A 19,975-nucleotide genomic window follows, 5' to 3' on the forward strand; every position below is an offset into this window, starting at 1 on the left:
AGGGGCATTGGATGCCCTGGGTGGCCACTGGGTGAGGAGGGAGGTGAGAAAGGAGAAGAATGCTGCTGTTCAGAAGGGTAAATGGGGATGTTTCACTCTTCAATCATTGAGATGAGGCCAGGGAATAGTTACTGGAGGTAGGAGAGGACTAGGAGGAGCTGTAGTAAAAAGTTGAGCTCAAGGAGAATAGTGTTAGTGGTCAAAATGGTGATTTTTGAAAAGTCGCAGAAGGTGTTTGATAATGGTTTGGGCAAGTAGATGATTTCCAAATGCCATGAGACTCCACAGGGTGAAATGACACATATAATTAGGGCCTTCCACCAATTTGGAGCGTATTTGGGCAAAGTTGCCAATGCAACTTTTGTAAACCCTAGAAATTAGCAGAAATGAACTTGTGTAAATCTAGTTGCGCAAATCACTTCCACTTGATGAACCACTTGGTGTAGTGGCCTCATTTGGTCATGTGACCATGCTCACAAAAGTTGGGGTCAAGGAGAGAAAGTTGGTAGTACAAACTTGTTCAAATTTCATTCTGGTCCGAGAGGGTTTTGGGGCATTTTGGTGAACCAAAATAGCTTGGTTTGGGCTAAAACTGTGCAATATCATCATATTATGCATATGTGACTTGCTACAATTTTCCTGGATTTATTGGAAAATATTTCTTGTAGAAATATTTCAAATCCTTGAAATGGGTAGAAATGGTTTTGGGAGGTTTTGTCCAATATTGTGATCATGACCATGTGTTGAAACTCATATATATGGAAAATATATGTCCACAGAGTTTCCCCGATTTTTCTCAAATATTTTGAAACAATAAAATATTTTTTCCCTATTAAAGACCATTTCTGGCCTTAAGAAAAAGCTTTTGAATAAAATAGGAAAATAACTTTTAAAATTATATTTTTGTCGTTTATGGGAATCCTATATCTAATAGGTTTCAAATATTCTCTTTTGAAAGATTATTCACACCCTAAATCAAGTACTTGGAGTGCAAACCACAATTCAGGGGTTTTTGGGAAACTAATTTTGGAAAATACTTTTGGCCAAATTATTTTTGTAAGAAAATACTATATTGCACTATACACATGGCATGATCATTGGGTAGAAGTTTGGGGCAAGGAGATGAAGTACAGAAGGTGGAGTTGTGTTGACTTTAAAGAGCACTTGAAAAACACAGAGAGAAAACCAACTCCAAATAAAAGCCAATTAATGCAAAAGTTTTTGTCAAACCACACTTTATCATGATTTATTAGTTTAAGTGTAGTGGCATGAAAATCAGGGTGGGACAGAGTGCCTGCTAGTCCAGCACACAGAGTCGTGGCTAGTTTATGCTACACACACAATCATTAATTGATGGTTTAAATATGCGCAAGGAATATGCAATGTATTATCATGTGGAGATGTTTGAAATTTGCCATGTCGACTTGCAGATAGGTTTATGAAATGAATAAGTACAAGATGTATGTGGCAATTTCATGGAACATCACAAAAAAGGAGAGGCATCGATGAGCCTATATAGTGTGCCATGGTAGGTCACTCCGGCCCAATTCTTTTGTAGGATTCTCCCAGAATCTGCTCCTCTCTAGCGTCTCCTAGAATCTTCGACCCCCTTTTGTTTTACAATCCTACCTAATTATACCCTAACTAGATAGGATTGTAAAACAAATGGTGCTAAAAGATTCTGGGAGAGTCTGAGTAGGGGTCAGAGTCTGGGACAATCTGGCAAAAGAAATGGGCCTCCATTGCAATCATTGTGACATGTTATTTGTATGTCAGATCTATTGGTCAAGTTTCTTAGGGACAGTTATTACGAGTTATCCTAAGAAAATAAGCACCGGCGAATATAAGCTCTAGGTAATAAGCCAACCAGTTCTTTTCATTGCCTTCTTTTTCATCTTATCTTTGGTATGATCAATGAAAAGTCTAGATTGCTTTATATTTTGTCATTTTGCTGCCCATATGAAATTAATTTGACTTGCAAACATGACAAATTGAACCTAGTGTAGTAATAATATGATAGGAAAATATACCATCAATATTTGTTCAAAATGCAAATACAAAGATACCATCTACTTGGCACAATCTACTTTGGTCAATGTCTTCCATAGAGATCCCATTGCCTAATTTAAATGAAGAACGCATAACCCAAATTTAAACGAAGAACAATTATTTATCGAAATTCGATAGTACAAGTGGCTGGTTATTATCATATAGCAGCAGCACCTAAAAGCATCATATATCAGTAGCATTATCTCATAACAACTCATCATACAGCAGTAGGAGCAGCAGTGTGCAATTCATGATATACCACCAGCAGCTCATAGCAATCTATTATATAATTAAAACAAGAGTCAAACAAGCCATCATGTTCATCCACACAGATTAGATTATCTTGACAATTAATTTTAGATATGCATAGCTTAGATTTAAAGATGTAAATGTTACATACAAATATCATGTGTATGCATTATTTTGCACTTATGAAGTCTGTCACGTATATGTGGCTATGATGGAAAAGTGCAGCCGCAATCATGTGTAATAGAAGGACACCCAAACTTGTTTTGGTGGAAACAAAGGAACGCATAAAAAAATCCTGTCAAATTCTTCTAATGGAAAGACACAACAAAAATTAGGATTGCTACACGTAGGACAAAGCTACCTATATAGGCTACCTAAAAAGCTAGCTAGGCAACGTGCTCATCCAGGTTATTGAATCCGAACCAAGCACCTAAACTAGATCACGTACATCGTATAAAAAAAGAAAGGACCAGACGGCCATGTCTTTCTAGCAAAAAAACATATGGGCATGTCTTTCTAGGAAAAACATATACACGCATATAATGGATCATGTACACAGTATAGAGAAAAGGAAGGAACATACGGGCATGTCTTTCTAGGAAAAGAACATGCACGCATAAATCTCCCTAAAAAAGGATTTATCGGCATTTCTTACGACTAAAAAACAAGTCTCTCAGTGAGTGAGTATGATATAATACGAGGTCGAGATGTGGAGACGGCTGCGATGCTTCAAGGACGCATAGAGGATGGCTTGGCTCACATGAAGTGCAGATAGCTGGGCCGTATTACAGCGGTAGTGCTTGCGGCATGCTCTGTTGCCGAGGCACGAAACATGGCGGAGTTATGAGAAAGACTCAACCGATCCCCAAGGTGGAAATTTTGATCCAGAATCTTCCTGGCGAAGCCCTTGACATTGCTATGAATTTTGGTGTTTCGGAGTAACACTGGACCTATTTGCAATTAGATCGTTGCCGCAAGCATGAAACACGATGTGACACTCGGCTAGGTTGCCAGCCACGGCCACATAGTGGCCCACATTGATTGCACCGGCAAAGTGACGAGGAATAACTGGACCAGGGAGTTCTCTTGATGACTAGGGGCTTCGTTGACCTAGACTATGGGTAGAACGAGATGCCACTTGGCTGGTCTACATAGTACAAGATGCCAGAACCATTGGGGTTGTAGTGCTATCGACATATGGGAGCAACGACGGGTTTATCACACGAACCAGGTGTGCATTTTTACATCATGTATGCAGGTATATCGATGTCATCAATGCATGTATTTCTTTAGTTCGGAATAGAATGTGGTGCTAGATGAAAATAGGGGAGCTATTCGATGGTCGATGGTCATCACATACTGCAGAGAACATATAGGAACATGCAGGCAGATTTAGGATTTATTGTCAAGGTAAACCAGGTAACCATACATTCTTGATTGCTTCACACGGGCATACACAAGGTCATATCATCCAGGAAACTTAGCATGTATAATCTGCAACCAACTGCATGGAATACATGGATACATGTACATTACATAAACAGATTAGGCGTCAATTGAAGACAAGCCACCACGACTAAGACATAAAAACAGATAGCAATACTATACTTATCAGCAAATCAGATACATGTATGGGACGTTGAACGACCTGCAGGACAAATCAAGTATCATGGACTAGGCCAAGCAATCCAAGCAAACCTACGGTGAGGTCATATTTATTACATCATAGTAAGTTCATATGCAATAATACTGACACTTATTTTTTATATGAATCATACTTAGCATTGAAGATTTAAAATGCTATGGTTAAACAAGCGCTATAAATGAACATGCTTGGAATCTATAATTGCATGGAGCAAATCGGATAATATTCTTGTCACAAAAATTCGGGTAGCATTGCATATGCTCATGTCCTAAGTGATGTGAGAAAAATGTCTGGGTTGTGCTTCATGTTTTTCCTTGGTTGCATCAACATAACTTAATTAATATATGATATTTAGTATATACCAAACATTCCTATTTTTATAAGTAATCTAAAATATTATCTTGAAAGTGTTCATTTTAAGTTGAAATATCATTTTCTATGGTACACGGTTTACAATAAATCTAGGAGAGGATACGCTGGCCATTCAACATCTTACGATGCAAAACTGTCAACTCCACCTTACGTACTGACATGGGAAAGCCAGTCTTAGAGAGAGAGAGAGAGAGAGAGAGAGAGAGAGATTTTGTAAATTTTAATTTTTTGTTGGTAGCTTACTAAGCTGGCCGCTTGGTGAGAGAGAGAGAGAGAGGGAGAATTTATGAAGCCGCAAGGAAGCAGTGTTACACATTGCAGTTGGCACAATCATTCAATAAAAATAAATAAAGATAAAATAAGACCATGTACATGGCTCAAAATTTTAAACAACATATGCAGCTAAGTACATAAGCAAGGAGAATTTACTACCAAACGACAACTAGAATTATAAATAAATATCAAAACAACAACAAATTACATATGGAGAACTACATACTTTGCATCGCGATTGAACAAAAAATATGCCAAGTTTCTAAAGGGATGAATAAAATAAATGTTAAAAGTTATATTGTGCACTAGACTTGCATAAATTAATATGGATTGTAGGTAGTAGTACAATTTCCCCAAGGAAACAACACATATACTTAACTAATGTAGTCGGACAAAGGAATCAACAGTGGAGAGCGGACGTTTGGCTCTCAGCCTCCATAGAGGCCTTTTTTTAAACCAAATCAAAATTCAAACTTTTTGGTTTCAAAAAAGTATGAAAATTTTGTGCAAGTAAACAAGGATGTTATGTGTATGTGTGTAAAATTTTTGTATGAAACCTGTTGACATGCGACCTATACTAAAAAGACAAATTCATGGCCTGGGTGGATGAATAATATCATGTGTTAAAAACCTCATATTTGTCTTTTTTGCACAGCCCTCATTTCAACATATTTTGCCATGAAAATTTTCACACGTGTGTCTTATGCCTTCATGTATATCTGTGTTTTTTCAGATTTATTTGAAACATATTTTTTTTAAAATTTGATGAAATTTGAATTTTTCAAAGCCGAGCTCCATGGAGCTCGGCCACCAAAGGCAATATTCGTCAAGTGTGCAGACACATAAATGCAAACCTTCTTGGACCATATGTTTGAGTTGAAAATGTCATTTTTTGATGCATATATATTTAGTTTAATGGTTCTATATAACACATTATTAGTCAGAAATGATTATGAGTTTTAAAATATCTTACGAGTGAAATAAGATTATTTCAATACATAATTTTAAAACTAATTGAAGTATATGATGTATATTAAAAAATGCAAATATATGATGAAATATAGCTTTTTAACATATTAAATTGTAGTTCAAAATTTCTAGACACGCAAATGCGCGAGTGACCCCGCTAGTTCATCATATAGCAGCAGGAGGAGCAGCTCATAGCAATTCATCATATAGCAGGAGCCAGAGCAGCTCATAGCAATTCATCATATAGCAGCAGCAGAAGCAGCTTATAGCAACTCATCACATAGCAGCAGCAGCTCATAGCAATTTATCATATAGCAGCAGCAAGAGCATCTCATAGCAATTCATCATATAGCAGCACTAGGAGCAGCTCATAGCAATCCATCATATAGCAGCAGCAGAAGCAGCTCATAGCAATTCATCATATAGCGGATCAAAATGAAAATTTGGCAAAAAATGAGAGGAGATCCTCACCTTGTTGGATGAGCTCATCCTTCAACAGCACCTCAAGGCCACAGCCTGGGAGGAGGGGAGGGGAATGAGGTGCCTTCTGTCGCAGTGTGGCATCAACCGTAGTTGTGCGGCGACCGCCAGAGTAGTGCGTTGGATGGACCACAGTGGAGCAGCTGCTGGAGACCATGAGAATGAGGGGCAGCGCTAGAGGGAGGAGCAGCCGGGGAGATTGTGGCTCTACTCGATGGCCATGTAGCCTAGCTGGACAGAGCATCGTCGAGGACCAGGCCAGATGGGACCAGTGGCCACAGCTCGCTGGAGGAACCCTAGTGTTGCATGCAAGGGGTCGAGGTACAGGGAAAGGGGAGAGGAGATGCAAGTGGGCAGGGCAATGAACACTTGCATGTTTATTTTTACTTGAGGGTCAGGTGTGATGCGGGCGTGGGCAGTGGCATTTTGAGTGTAATATAGGAAGACAATAGAGTCATTTCACTATCCCCCTTCCCTTCAATTTTTAGCGAGCTTCTACCCAAAACACCCCCCTCCAAAGTGATATAAGTTAAGCCCAAGCCCATAACTCAAAAATGACTTCTTTACATCTTTTATGCCTTATTTTGACAATAAGCTCTGAAAAGGCGGAATAGAACTGGCCCTTAAGTTGCAATTCAATTGTGCGTGCAATGATGAATCACTCCTGCCTGCTATAGTGTACATTTAGGCATCATCATACATGGCAGAACCTAATACATGTGCATTCCATTGTAGAATCTGGAATATACAATGTTTATGCTAGTTCATACGTTGCACATGATGTTTAAATACCCCTTAAATCTGGTCAGTCAAGTGATGGTCTTTAAGCCTGCTTCTTTGCTTCTTTTCTTGATATGTAAGATTTGCTCACACATCTGTTCAATTGCTTGTTTGTATCAGCTAGCCATACCAGGACTGTTTGCTTTGATTACCTGTTGTTCATGACCTAACACTCTAACAGAGCATGTCAACATACATAGTGCACACTAAAGTAGGCTCTCCAATAGTACATGGAGATCAAGTTCGAAGGTATGCCTAGTTTTTACATAGTGCGCACATAGTAAATGATCATTTCATTGTGTGCAAGTGCAAGAGATGTGGCATGTTTCATTATGTGAGTTGTTTTGTTATAATCTCATTCTTTTGTGTTGTTCACAGACTGGAAAGTATGCATATTTATCTTCTAAGGAGACGAGTAACTAGTTTGTGTCACCTTGCAGAGGGGGTGCAATGAAGATAAGATTGAGGATTTCCAAGTACAAGATGTTAGGAAGGAGACTTACAAGAGAAGGAGGAGGAGTGCTGAGCCTGTTCAACCAGTTAAGGTAAGTCACTGTATCCAACTCAACAGTTCAATTGCTTGTTTGTTTCAGGCATCGTTAATTTGCTCTTTTCAATTGCTTTATTTGTCCTCGGTTAATGAGATACCCAAACAATGATGCCTGATGTTGGGTACTTGCATAACTATTAGTTGACATAATTAAAGGCCTTCCCATTTAATTACTCAGGCGAAGTGTGCCTGAAGCTTTGAAGCCTATTAACCAACTATTACTGCATGAGGCTCACAATTTAGTTTATACTAGGCTAATGATTGCATAGTTTTTCCTGCTGTATTACTTCGTATGAATCCCTCTGCTGTTCATTATGCTCCCTAAGACTTTAGTTGAGCTACAGAATGGCCAACTGCTTGCTTACTTATACACAACATGCTGTCTAAATTTGTAACTTCTCTATGTTTTGGATTTGGCCCCAACATCTTGCTCCTCTAGTGAGCTAGGAGAGATTTCTGTTTGCGGGCTGCACAAACTACCACTTTTTTAATTTTTAAAATATCACCTGCTTATGCTTCATGACGTGTAACATTATTGTTAGTGCTGTTTTTCCATGTACAAAATAGTTTGTATTGCTCGCTTCATTGTTGTAAATATATTTTGCCCTATTCATGTGTACTTACAGAAACATTTCACGATGAAGTGACATCAACACAAAGATCTGCGAGCAGTGCGGCATGGCCATTACCAAATGATTATGGATTGGAAATGGAATGTGTGGATGTTCTCAAGAATAAACTAGAGGTGGCAAGACAACGTGTACATGATTCTCAACGTACAATCAACATGTTGAGGCCGGATTTGCAGGGATTAGATGCAGGAGTCAAAAATTGATATGAGACACTAAGGTAACGACGAAGGAATTGGAGATTTTGCAGACTGAAATTTGTGCTATCTGAATCCGGTCAATCCTCTTTTCTGAAGAGATTATAGTTCAGATGGGAAGTTCTATTGATGCGTGTCCATGATGTATGAGCTTTATTTGTCTAGTGTGTATAATTTGCTGTTTGTGTATGCTTTTATCACAGGTGCCGAACTATAATGCCCAGTGCTTATATTCGGCTGTAATTTCTTTATTGTATAGTGTAGTATTATTCTACGTTTCTATGCCTTAGTCTTTTTATTGAATAGTATGTTTTTAGAGGCGATAGGATAGAGTAGGATAATTCTTGAATATGCTATATGTGGCACCCCGGCTCAGAGAAAACCGGAACGCCCCGAATTCTAGCCCAAAGATCGAGGTGAAGTCTTCTAGAATACGACACTACTTAGTATAGAAAAAACCAACTCTCTATTACACACGAATATGAATACAAGGGTTCCGATATTACATTGAATAACATTGGCACGGCGACACTACGCCAACCACGGTTGCTCTATACAACCAGCATAACAACTCGAAGCAGCGGTACAACTACTGGCAGCGGAACAACGAACGGCGATGATGGACTCCAATCCACAGGGACTCTGGCTGGAACATTTATCCTAGTTCGCGAACACGGGAACAACACCAAACAAGCAAGCAATCCAGGCACGACCAGCAAACCGGCATGACACGCCAGGTCAGTACATTGAATGTACTTGCAAGCTCACAATAACCAGAAGCATTCAAGACAAACAACAGCATGGCAATTACAGGATAAGCGGGAATTATCATTGGATCATCATGATAACATGGCATGAACAACATGAACATAATATCGCTAGAATAATATGATCATGGCATGAACATATAAATCTGATGATACTAGCATGCAACACGATGACACTACATGCACCATTTATTCTGCTCGGGTTACCTCGTAACCATCACATGCATCACTTACCAACTTCGAACATTACGCGATCATCTCAGGATCAAATCAAGCTTGGTATAAATAAGACCGTAGTAATCATCAAATGACCATAAGGAGCTTGATCTTTACCCACGACTCTCGCACAACATCACGAATATCCAACAACTCGGTATCCTCGATACCACGGTGATCATTCCGGTGATGCCAACCATGACCAACACTTGGACTCAACAGTGATCCTTCCGGCGATCACAACAATGACCAATATCTGGCCTCAAACGGTGATCCTTCCGGCTATCACAACCAACTTATCTCCTCATCGAACCGGGGTTGTTATTAAACACATTATTATTATTACTATTGACTCATAGTGTGGCCGACACGAACTGGGCCCTTATCTGCGGGTGCGGCTATCGATAGATTTAGTATACACTCTGCAGAGGTTAGTACAATGTACCCACACTAGGGAACCCATGGCCTCGCACTCCCATTCGGGTGGACCAATGGCATTCCGACAAAACTGATCTACTGCCATGACACTCTCCCAGCCACTACGACCCACTCCCAACCAGGCTAGTCCTTGGTAGCCCCGTGTCTAACAAAGACACAACGACCACCGTCATGGCCAAAACGTCCCTCACAGGGACCGAATCCATAACAAAAACAGCATGCACACAAGGTTATGTCTGCTTACCGGGCCAGGGTACCGCATGCCCATAACCTTTCCTCGTTGGAGGCACCGGTGAGAGGCACGACAATATACCCAGTTAGGACCTTCCCATAAAGGTAAGCGTGGTTGCGTTGGTCAGTTCGATATGGTGGCACCATGATTCAGCCAACAAGTGTTCAAGTTCAATTTAATCTGGTTAAACTTGAATGCAATATGCTGAGCCATGATAAAATAACATGATGCAATTATAGTGCATGAGCATGATATCAACATAATCATGAGAGAACCACATAACTATCCACCATATCAACAATGAACCATATCCAACTAAGCATGGCATACTGACTAGCATGAACATCATAAGTACATACTTCTCCGAAACATAGCCTGAACACTAGCATCAATCAATAAATATCATGCAAGAACATATCAACAATGCCATCATGCAAGCATTTAACCAACTGGATGCAATGGAGCAAGCATAACGACGGTACTTGGGACAGACAGCAGTCATGCACCGAAGACCATTACCAACATCAACATGTACCACTAGCAAGCATAAACATATGAAAAGAATACTAGCAACTAGCAGGGCATGACAACCAGGTGCATAACAACATAGCAAGAAAGTAAACACTAATCCAGAAGCCTTACAACGATAACCATATTTTAAACAAGAAAACATTTAATAAATATTCAAGTTGAGAACCATGGCTACTGCATGACTATGATGCAAGTGGGTATTGTGGCTTGCTTGGGGTGATGGAGACTCCAGAAAGAAGTGTGGTGAAGCCGCGGAACAAACCGTCGGACGGTTCTCTCTTAGAGGGGGCTGATTAGATGCAAGGGCAAAATGGTCATTTTCACTATGAGAACACCTACTGAAAATGTTACCAAAAGATAGAGCTCAACAAGACGAAGAAGTGAGCGTTGGTTTCACCTCAATCGGAGTTACAGTTGAAAAGTTGTGAAGGTTGGAAGAACAGGGATTAATGTGTGAAAAATTTGTCACCAACAGGTCCCTGAGTGGATAAGGCAGAAACACATATAAGAGAATACGTTTTCAGAACTGGAAAACGTACTTTGAGCCGAAGTAGAATGAAATACGCTTTCCCTGAAGGAAAGCGTAGTCAACAGTATATTTTAGGGCCATTTGCATTTCTGTCCCTAACTCGATCCACCCAATCAGATATACCCCTAATTCAAAAGCCTGCTCAAATTTGCCCCTCCGCCATTAGGTGCCCTTGTAGAAATGCCCTTTTGCGTCATTACCGTTCGGTCAAACAGCTTTGACCGTCCTGAAAAAAATAGCAAAAAAATCTAAAATTTTGTGAGATCGAAGATACTCATGTTCCCAAGGTGTGTGCAAATTTTCGTGCTATTTGGACATTCCAGGAGCTCGTGGCGAGCAAAAACAGTTAATCTGCACACTTATGAACAATAAATTTGAAATAAAATAGCAAAAAAATTAAAAAAATATGAAATTGTTTGGCATCAAAGTGGCTTGGGTGCACAAGGTGCTTGCAAGTTTTTGTGATCAAATGACATGCGAGGAGCTCTAGCAAGAAAAAACAAAATACTCATTTTTTCCCAAGTTTTTTCCCGAGCCAAATTTTGTTTTTTTATCCACAAGCCCCTCCAATGTCCAAACAACAACAAAAATTTGCACGCAGCTTGCAGACCCGAGCCTCTTTGATGCCAAAAAATTTCATATTTTTTGAATTTTCTTACTATTTTTTTGAATTTACTGTTCACAGGCTTACATATTTACTGTTTTTCCTCTGACATGAGCTCTTGGAATGTATGAACAACACGAAACTTTGCATGCACCTTGCGAACCTGAGTATCTTTGATCCCACAAATTTTCAGATTTTTTAGAATTTTTTTGCTATTTTTTTCAGGATGGTCAAAGCCCTTTGACTGGCTTTGACTGGACAGTAACAGCATAGAAGGGTATTTCTGTAAGTGCACCTAACGGTGGAGGGGCAAAATTTGAGCAGGCTTTGAAATTAGGGGTAAATCTAAGAGCGGGCGCAAATTAGGGGCATATATGTAAATGTCCCATGTTAGGGGCATTTGCACTATATGTTATTGGAAAGAGAAAACATACTCTGGTGGAGTACATCTCCACTTGAATCCATGCGGGCCCGAGGCTAAGACAATGACCAGAGGCTGACTGGCGGGGCCCGGGGGGCAGGGGCCAGGCTGGCGCTTGTCGCTTTCTTCCACCTCGCGCCTTTGTTCCCTCGTGGAACATAGTGGAGGCAGGGGAGGGAAGCGGAGATGGGGTCGGCCGGCTCCGGTGGCCTCCGGCCAAACCGAGCGCACCGGCGGGCTCGCAGGATGCAGCAGCTCCATTCAGAGGAGAAATGGCTCCCGTGGAGGCACGGGGAGGAGGGGAGGCCGCGGCGACGGAGGCGGACAGAGAGGCGGCGGTGGTGATGATCTCCGGTGACGCAGGGTGCTCCGGCGAGGGGTGACGGGTGTGGCGACTCAACGGAGCACGGGGAGGACGGTGGTGGGGTCGTGTAGGCAGGAGGAGCTCGGGATAGCTCGAGGTGGAGTGATGCAGAGAGGCGGGCGGCGGCCTGCCTTGCGGGGCACGCGGCCAGAGTGGACTCCGGAGAAGGGCGAGGTGGTGGGGCGAACCGCGGGGATGAGGGGAATGCGGTGGACAGCTCTGGAGGAGAGGGGAGGGGCTAGGTTCACCAAAACAGAGGAGGAACCGAGGCGGCCATGGCGACCTCCGGCGAAAAGAAGAGAGGACTGAAGACTCCGGTGGGCTAGGGAGGCAAGCGAGGAGTGGATGAGCTGCGGGAGGGCTAGGGGCACGCTTATATAGCCGAGGGGAGGGCTTTAGAGCACGCTAGCGAGCTTGAGCAGTGCTCTAATGGAGGTCAGAGGCGGGGCATGGCACGAGCACTGTTCTAGCGGCGAATTAATGGTGAACCACGACGAGGCAGCGACGTAGGGCGATGCAGTGGAGCACGGGCGAGCTCCAGGACATGAATGGAGGCCGAGACGAGGAGGGAGGAGACGAGCACAGTGGCCGGACCGAGCCAGAACTTGCACTGTGCGTGACGCCACCGTGATCACCACGAGCACTGGTGGAAGCAGCGCTCTTTGGCATGGCCAACCATGTCCAGTAGGTTGACCTTGGTGCCCTTAGTCCAACTGAAGAAATAAATTGGTCCAGGGGCAAAGAAGAGATTTGCACTTAGCTCCAAAGTAAATCAGCAAGAAGGTGTTTGTAACTCTCCGTGGTTAAACCAGCTAGGTAACGTGGTAAAGAGCTTGTCTGATGATGATCACATCCTAAGGTGATGCTTATCACCAAAAATCAGACTAAGAGGAGGAGTTTAGATGAGGGTTGCTATAGAAAGTGCAAAGCTGGCCAGAATTAGGGATTTGGATGATACACTCACATACTTGATTGTCATGAGCTGAAATTTGGCATAGAGGGGTTATTTGATGATATGAAGTTGTTGTAAAAGTTTCATGCCATTTGGAAATACCAAAGTGGCACTTGCTTCACAAAGCTTCATTCTGGACAGAAACTTGGAAAAATTACACAAGGCAATTGGATTAACTAGTTGAGGTAAAACATGGTGGAGGGAGTTGATATAGATAGAAGCATGTCTTGGTAAAGTTTCAGCTCAATTGAAGCAATATAAAATATAGTTGCTTCACGAACTGAAAATCTAACCAGAAACTAAGATTTGGGGCTGGGCTCATATAGATGAGTTACATAAGCTCATATTTGGTGGAGAGTCGTGATTTGATAATAAAGGTCCTTGCAAAGTTTCAACTCATTTGGATATGTCTAGCTTGTACTTCCTTCACAATCACTTCCCTCAGACAGGAACTTTGAAAAATTGGTCAGGAATATTTACTAGGCAAATTGAGTTGAATTTTAGCATGAGCCAACGACATGGACAGGAATATTTGTCCAAGAAGTTTGGGTTCAAATGGGGAAAGATAAATAGCACTTGCTTCACAATGTGCCATTTAGGTCAGGATAGGAAATGAATTTATTGAGCATGATGGGAAACATGGCCAATGATATATTTTGCCATATTGGATGAAGATATTACCCAAACAATTTGAGAATTATTTGGGAATTTTAGGAGTGACAGAAATATAGGTTGCTTCACAAACTAGGGTTTTAAGGGTTATTCCTTTATCAGAAAAGGAATATCCCAACAAAAGAATTTTGGGTTAGGTCAAGGATGGAAATGACATGATCTTGGGATGATGAAGAGGGTGACAAGCCACTATAAAACCTAGGAAGACATGATCATCCCAAGTTTCAGAACCACATAGCCATGGAAAAGCAAAACAAAACAGGAAATCCAAGAAAATCAAAGGAAAAAGAAAAGGGAAAAAATCTAGGTTGTTACACTATATCATTGAAATGGGGTCCAACATGCCCAAACATTTCCTAGACACCATACAAACAAACAAACATGTGTAGCCAAAGCGGGCCTTAATTGGGCTGGTCAAAATAATATTTAGTGGTTCCCAAATGATGTGGCCCACCGTAACAATGGCTCATAGCAGGCCGTTAACATGCCAAAAGCTTGATAGGGCCGTATAAATGGAAATGGCCCGCGGACGTCTAGCAGGCTGAAATAAATGTCAATTTTGCAAACTACGCTTTAAATTGGCCGAAAGTTGCGTTGGGCTGAAATTTTGCCCTGCGGAGCGTGGGCCCCTAATGGACCCAAAGTCAAAGGCCCAACTGTTGTGCGGGCCGTAACAGGCCGGAAGACAAAATGGGCTAGGAATTGGCCCATTTATCGAATGGGCCGAGGACAGGCCTAAAGTCACAACGGGCTAGAATTGGCCTAACTACAGAATGTGCCAAGAAAGCGCAGAAAGACGTCCCGGGCCGTTAACGGGCTAGAACTGATGATGGCCTGGTAACAGGCCGAAAGAAGCTTCGGCCGTAATTGGGCCCAAAGACGTAGTAGGCCCTTAACTGGCTGAAACTGACGATGGGCTAGAAATTGTCAAATTTAGAATGGGCCTTTGATGGGATGATTCTGTGTAACTTGTATGGGCCGTGCTTGTGAATGGGCCTAACTCAAGTAGGCCGCTAATGGTCCGACCCGCTTATTTTGACAGGCCCGACCTTTTAATCTACTTAGGCCACTATTGGGCCGAGACACATGTCGACGTATCATAGGCCCGTTCCATCCATTCGGTGGATGACAACTATCCGAACGTCGGGCCGACACGGGGATCTGTCGGCGAATGAGAATTTTACACATGGAAAATTCCCATTGGTCAGTGTTGTTAACGGGTTATCGGATCCAAACCGAAACCCGAAAGCTTAACGGCGACCCGTTAAGGTGGATGCCATGTGTCAGTTACCCTTGACGAAAGCACTTCTATGATGCATGATTTATCTTCATGGAAGTGGACACTTATGTGATGATAATTTTTGTAATGTCATGGAACACTTCTACAACCGCACAGGGATGACTATCTTGATTCTGTCATAAAATCGTCATGGATGTACATGCATGACAGAAAACGTGACCTACTATGACAAACACATATCATCACGGTAGTGTATTTTTTTCGTAGTGTAGACTGCTTCAATGTGGAGCGCTCAACAAGTTTAGCATGCAGTTAATTTCATGCCAAATATAGTGCTAATCACATAATAACATGCAAATAATATCCTACTTAATATCTACATGCACAAAATATACTTCCAAATTAACATGCATTGCATGTACACATTGACTAGTATTCCAGATTAGCTTAAATGACAGTCAACTAAATTTCAATTTGGGGAGTCCATTTTTGAGAGTTCACCGGAGGGAATGAAGGGACTCGCTGGAGGGCTGCCCCTTTATCTATCATAGGGTTTCGGCTGGGATCAGTCATTGTGAGGGCCGGTAGTCGGGCTATGGTGGGGCCTCGCCGAAGGCAAAACTCGACATGGGTCGGTGGTGGGGGAGGGGTTTGCTAGAGGGATGGCCGGGGGTGGCAGGAGACTGGAGCTGGTGGGCTGTTCAAGGGAGGGCGGGGGCCGGTGGTTCGGCTGGCGACCCATGTGGTGGTCCGTAGAGGAAGATTAAGAGGCGAGGAAGAAGAAGGGTTAGGAGACGTAGGATCTTAATCCAACCACCTAAAATGGTGAACTGACCGAAATGACGAAAGTCAGGTGACTTGCAGGTAGACATTCCCATATATTCAGTACCATCATCATAGGTGCTTCGGGACGTGCAAGTAGTGCTCCTCAACCCATCAAGCTAGAAAACATGCCACTCATAATTCTAAACTTAGTTGCTCAAATACGAATCTGATATGATGCTGACATGTACTAAAACAAAGAATGTTTAATTGGTCAGCTAATGTTCCTACTTTACTTTCGATAAGCACGTGCGCCACATATCGAGGGACAATAGGGAGTTGCATTCTTTATGCGCTCTGGTTCATCATGTGTGGGCAACGAACATTTTATTATACAAAATTTGCTTGCTCTTCTTTAGTGTGCTCCTCTTCTATTCTTCTTTAACAATTACTCTCTCTGTTACTAAATATAAGTCTTTATAGAGATTCCTCCATGGACTACATACGGAGCAAAATGGAATCTACACTCCAAAATGTATCTATATACATCCGTATGTGATCCATAGTGGAATCTTTACAAAGACTTGTATTTAGGAACAGAGGGAGTATAATAGTAGTACAATATGTTCCTTGTAGTGAAGAGGAGCAGGGACATTTGTAGTGTACAGGTTTATTCAGACGCTTGTCATGGACGCTTTCAACTCTTCGTGTTTGACTTCATGTCGCTTGTCATGGACGCTTTCAACTCTTCGTATTTGATCATATGTGTCGCCTTTGAGAGTAAGACTGATAGTAACAGTACTACGCCTTTAGTTGTAGGGAGCTAGTATCCAAAGCCATTCTAGCCGTACTGACAATACTAGCACATATTTTCTAGCAAGTTTCACTTTACTATTTTACTCGTGATGCTTAGGTTTTTCCCATTATATCTATAGTATTATCTGCGTAGGTGATTTGTGTCCTACTAGCAGCACTCCACCCTTAAAAGCTAAATAACCCACCAATCATAATTCCAAAGCTTACTTGTTCCAGTACGAATGTGACATAATATTCGTATTAGTTAACAGACATACATTTAATTGTCCAGCTAATGCTCCCACTTGAGTTTCCAAATGTCTGTGGCCACATAGAGAGAGAGACAACATCGAATTGCATTTCTTTGGATGCTCTGATTCATCATGGGTGGGAAACCAACATTGTATAGAAAGAAACAAAATCTCCATAATATGCTTCCTGTTCCATTCTTTAACATATTCCTCTTCTATTCTTCTTCAATAAGTACAATAATATGTTCCTCGTCAAGAAGGCAAGCAGGGACATTTGCAGTCGACATTTCTATTTGGCCGCTTCTACAAGTTCCTTTTAGCAATTTGAGTTGGTCTACCATAATATCCAGGAAATGCTGGGAGCTGTGTCGCCTTTGAGAGACTAGACTGATAGTAATAGTACTGCGCCTTCAGGTGAATAGAGCTGGCCTGTAGATGATCGGTAGGCTTTCAGTTAGTAGCGGCAATACAAAACCATATTTTCCAACCAGTTCCACTTCCCCGATTTATTTATGATGCTTATGATGTCCACCTTTTATCCACACTACAATCTACGTAGTGGCTTTGTGCCGTAATAGGAGAACTCCATCCTTCAAGCAAAACTACATGCCATATTTCCAAAGCTTACATTTAATTCATCAGCTAATGTCTAATGTTACTACGTGAGTTTTGAAATGCATGTGCGCCACATATAGAGACATGTTGGAATACTATTTCTCTGTCCACTCTCGTTGTTATGGTTTTGCAATAAACATTCAGTACAATATATTATGAACCTATCATCTGCCAACTATCCTTACATCTGGAGCTCCCAATAGGGAGCCTTTTTTGTGTAGTTGCGCCAGATTATATTATTGTATGCACGAAATTGCAGCAAACTAGGGATCTCTCATCCAAATCCAGTGATAGTACACAAGGGTTTACAAGGAGCCCATATTATATTAGAATATCCTCTCCATTACAAAGATAATCTCACTACTATTTATGTTGTCATGCTTCCCAGATATTGAACAAAATCACAATAAATATGAGAGTGCACACATCAGAAGAGTATCGCGGAACAGTGCAATGACTAACAAACATGACTTCAAGGCATTGAGTTCCATTCTGGATGGAATGAAGCCCACACTCTCTGCACCTACAGATTCGTGTTTAGAATATGATCCTAATGACTATTCTGAGATCAAGGAGTCAAAGGCAGGTGGCCTATCCTCTTCACCCTGCAAGGTGCCTATTCTAATTTGGCAAGGTTTTATTGGTTACACGTAACTTGTGTAAGCTGCCTTGCATTTCTTCTACTTCTTTGCACTGCCATCTACTTAGTTTACTTATCATATATGTGAAGTTGCAATGCCCACCCATTATCAATTACATTTATCATCATGCCATGTTTTGATTCAAATGTTGTTCTTGTGTATCAGACATCCAAAAGCAAGAGAGTGATTGCAGAACCTGAAGGAGTTGTAGCAAAGTCCTTGAAAAAGGTGGTGGTACCGTGGAAATGAAACAACACCCAACTTATATTGGCGATAGAACAAGTGCCACAAAACCTAGGATATCACAACTATGCTGCTCGTTGCTTTGCTCTTGTTAGTTCATGTTGTCTTGTATCACTATACTTACATTCATGCCTGGTTGATTGTGTGACATCAGTGTGCATGATAACCTGCATATCCACTGGTCTCTCTTGATTATCAGATCTATAGAATAAACCCACTGCTTATGAAGAAGTTTAGCTCTACATTGTTCTTATAAGTACCTGTTCTCCATTACCACTGTACTTATACTGTCATCTAGTTGTTCATGTACCACCACTTTGGAGCTTACTTTCCCTTGCCATCCATTTTGTACACATCAGATCTATGTTTACTCTTACCAAAATTTTGAATAAAACCAATTCCACTTAAGAGGTTTTGCTCTGCATTACTCTTGTTAGTACCTTTTGGCTGCATGTTTTACCTACATTTATAGCTAGTTGATTATGTAGAATCATTCTGCATCTTAGCTTAAATAATGTCCACTTATTCCTATATTATCACTTCTATATTTAATCTTAACAAAATGTAGAATCAAGGCAATGCTTATGAAGAAGACTCTATGGTAAACTTATTGAATTGCCCCCCTATCAACATGGAAAGGGCTTTATAGAGCCGGTCTTCATTAGTAACGTAAGTTTGTCCTTCTTGAGCCTTCAAACTTTATTGTGTACATTTGGATAGTAATGAATGCAACTGTTGTTTATTTTTGTCGCTTGCATCAAATTGCATGTTTAAAGTTTATTATGAAGAAGTTCAAAAACATAAGTTTCTCCTTATGAATTTTAGTTTTTAATAGTACAACCTACTTCCTTATTCGTACCATGTAAATTGAACTAAACATAGCAAGTGATCTTCCTTAGCACTGCATGTATGCTTGTATTGTTGATCTGTAATCCAGTGGTGTGGTCAAACTACCAAGTCCAGGACAATGTCATATCATGCTATGTATTGACTATCAACAATGCAAATTATGTTTATGTTATTTAAATGGTGTCTCTTTATTTACCAATCTAAAATGGGATAAATTGATAGTACACTCGCCATCGATGCTTATTAAATCTTTAGCACTGCATGTATGCTTGTGTTCTTCATCTGTAATCCAGTGCTGTGGTGAAGCTGGCCTCTCCTGCACAATGCTATTTTCCTACCATGTCTTAACTATGAACAATTTCTATTCTATTTTAATCCAGGTCTCTTTATTCGCCACTAAGAAATGGGATGAATTGACACATTGTATGCTTATATGTGCAAAGCATGTTATCTGTCTACTTTTTTCTCTTTCAGGGTGATATCACTGACGCCAAGAACTACCATTGATGCTATGCAGCTAGAGTTGGATATAAGCTTCAAACAAGTGCAATCATCAGTTTTGCTCAGCTGCTTGCGCTGCAGCTCCCAAGCAGGGCTAACCTTTCTTGAACTATGTTGGAGTGATGTCGGTTCTGTATATTATTTTAAGTGGCGTGTTTA

Source organism: Triticum aestivum, chromosome 7A, assembly GCF_018294505.1.
Source record: "Triticum aestivum cultivar Chinese Spring chromosome 7A, IWGSC CS RefSeq v2.1, whole genome shotgun sequence".
Taxonomy (NCBI): domain Eukaryota; kingdom Viridiplantae; phylum Streptophyta; class Magnoliopsida; order Poales; family Poaceae; genus Triticum; species Triticum aestivum.